Genomic DNA, 3,089 nt, shown 5'->3' with positions numbered 1-3,089 from the left:
TTGGGGGATGATAATGTAAATAGGATTGTGTTTTTAAATTCAAATTCCATTTGTTCATTACTGATATATATGAAAAAGATTGCCTTTGCACAGTAACCTTGTATTCTGCACCTTGTTATAATTGTTTATTTGTTCCAGTAAAAATTTTTTTTCTGAATTTTTTTCAGTGTTTTACATAGGCAATTATATCATCTGTAAATGAAGACAGTTTTATATCTTCCTTCCCAATACATATACTTTTTCTTTCCTTTTCTTGCTTTACTGCATTAGCTAGAACTTCTACTACATGTTGAAAAGAAGTGGTGAGAGGTGACATCTTTGCTTTGTAACTGATCTCAGTGGGAAAGCTTCATATTTCTTATCATTAAGTATGATGTTATTTGTAAATTTTTTGTAGATTTTCTTTATCAAGTTGAGGAACTACCCCTTTCTTCCTAGTTTATCAAAAATTTTGATACTGAAGTGGTGGTGTATTTTGTCAAATGCTTTCTCTGTATCTACTGATATGATCATGTGATTTTTCTATTTCAGTCTGCTGATGTGAGGATTATTTTAATAAGTTTCATATGTTGAACCAGTCTTAAATACCTTGGAGAAATCCCACTTGGTCATGATGTATAATTCTTTTTTGTTTATTTTTGGTTTCAGTTTGTTAATATTTTTTTTTTTTTAGGATTATACCCTCACTTCTTGAGTGTATGTCTAAGAAAACCTCCTGGAAACATTATATCATTCACTGAACTTTGCTAATTGAGGATACTTCTAAATAGTAAATTATCTTCTTAAAAAAATCTATTGATGGGTCGCCTGGGTGGCTCAGGTGGTTAAGCATCCAACTTCAGCTCAGATCAGGATCTCAAGGTTCGGGCGTTCAAGCTTCACGTCAGACTGTGATGATTGCTCAGAGCCTGGAGCCTGCTTCTGACTTTGTGTCTCCCTTTCTCTCTTCCCCTTCCCCACTCGTGCTCATGTTTCTCTCTCTCTCAAAAATAAACATTAAAAAATTAATTAAAAAATCTATTGATATCAAAGAATTTAAAAATATTATTTGAGCTTTTTTGCAACAGGCTTGCTGCCACAACACAGGTGTTATGAAAACCTCTGCTAAACCTAAACCATAATGGGAAAGGAAAAGACTTATATGAATATCATCATCATTGGACATATAGATTCAGGCAACTCTTCCACTACTGGTTATCTAATCTACAAATGTGGTGGGACTGACAAAAACACTATCAAAAAAATTGAGAAGGAGGTTACATTGTGAACATGATGTCACCATTTATATCTCCCTGTGGAAATTCAAGACCAGTAAGTATTATGTGACCATCACTGATGCCCCAGGACACAGAGACTTTATCAAAAATATGATTACAGGCACATCTCAGGCTGACTGTGCTGTCCTGATTGTTCCTGTTGGTGTTGGTGAATTTGAAGCAGGCTCTCCAATAAAGGGCAGACCCATGGGCATGCCCTTCTGGCTTACACGCTGGGTGTAAAACAACCTATTGTTTGTGTTAACAAAACGGATTCCACTGAGCCACCCTACAGCCAGAAGAGATATGAGGAAATTATTAAGGAAGTAGCACCTACAACAAGAAAATCGGCTACAACCCTGACACAGTAGCATTTGTGCCATTCTCTGGTTGCAATGGTGACGACATGCTGGAGCCAAGTGCAAACACACCTTGGTTCAAGGGATGGAAAGTTAACTGTGAAGACTGCAATGCCAATGGAACCACACTGCTTGAACCTGGATTGCATTCTGCCACCAACTCATCCATCTGACAAGCCCTTGTGTCTGCTCCTCCAGGATGCCTACAAAATTGGTGGTATTGGTACTCTCCCTGTGGGCCTTTTGGAGACTGGCGTTCTTAAACCTGGCATGGTGGTCACCTTTCCACCAGTCAGTGTTACAACTGAAGTAAAGTCTGTTGAAATGTACCATGAAGCTTTGAGTGAGCCTTTTCCTGGGGGGACAATGTTGGCTTCAATGTCAAGAACGTATCTGTCAAAGACGTTTGCCAAGGTGATGTGGCTGGTGACAGCAAAAATGACCCACCAATGGAAGCAGCTGGCTTCATGACTCAGGTGATTATACTGAACCATCCAGGCCAAATCAGTGCTGGATATGCACCTGTGCTGGTTGGTCACACAGCTCACATTGCCTGCAGATTCACTGAGAGAAAGGAGAAGACTGTCATTCTGGCAAAATGCTGGAAGATGGCCCCAAGTTCTTGAAATCTGGTGATTCTGCCATCATTGATATGGTTCCTGACAAGCCTATGTGTGTTGAGAGCTTCTCTGACTATCCTCCTCCAGGCTGTTTTGCTGTTCATGGCATGAGACAGAAGATTGGTGTGGGTGTCATCAAAGCAGTGGACAAGAAGGTAGCGGAGCTGGTAGGGACAACAAGTCCTTCCAGAAAGCTCAGAAGGCTAAATGAACATCACTCCCAGGACCTGCCACCCCAGTCTTAATCAGTGGTAGAGGAAAGGTCTCACAACTGTTTGTGTCAATTGGACCTTTAAGTTTAATAGTGAAAGACCGGTTGATGATAACAATTCATTGTAAAGCCTCCAGAAGAAAGGAGAATGTTTTATGGACCATTTGTGCATGTGTGTGTGTGTGTGTGTGTGTGTGTGTGTGTGTGTGCAGTTTTAAGTCATTAGTTTTTAAAATCAGTACTTTTTAATGGAAACAACTTGACCAAAAATCTGTGACAGAATTTTTAGACCCATTAAAATAAAAGTTTAACGAGAAAATAGAATAAAAATATCACTTGAAGGTAATTTTACATAGAAACACATGTAGTTAACAGTAGCAATGTGGGGGGTGAGGTCTTTTTTTTTTGTTTTTTCCTTTTTGAAAAACAAAAATAGATGATCAGAGATCCTAAGGCATGAACTTAAAAATGAAGGGTCCTGGTGTGTCAAGCAAAGTACTCTGTATCATTAACCTTAAATTTGGGATCTATCCCAAATGGATCTTGAATAGACAAAAAGTCTTTTGTTTATTTCTTTTAAAATTTTTATCAAAATATTGTATGACAAATAAATATATTTTAGAAAACATTTGGTCAAAAAGGG

At 38.3% G+C, this 3,089-nt stretch overlaps 1 pseudogene; it reads left to right on the top strand.

Annotated features, from left to right (window-relative positions):
- The first annotated feature begins 1,120 nt into the window (after nt 1-1,120).
- LOC121037973 (elongation factor 1-alpha 1-like) lies at nt 1,121-2,446 on the top strand (annotated as a pseudogene).
- The last annotated feature ends 643 nt before the right edge of the window (nt 2,447-3,089 follow it).

Source organism: Herpailurus yagouaroundi, unplaced genomic scaffold (genome assembly GCF_014898765.1).
Source record: "Herpailurus yagouaroundi ecotype Mexico unplaced genomic scaffold, PumYag 164, whole genome shotgun sequence".
Taxonomy (NCBI): domain Eukaryota; kingdom Metazoa; phylum Chordata; class Mammalia; order Carnivora; family Felidae; genus Herpailurus; species Herpailurus yagouaroundi.
Note: the sequence above shows the minus strand (reverse complement) of the source record. Positions and strands in the feature narration are given on the sequence as shown.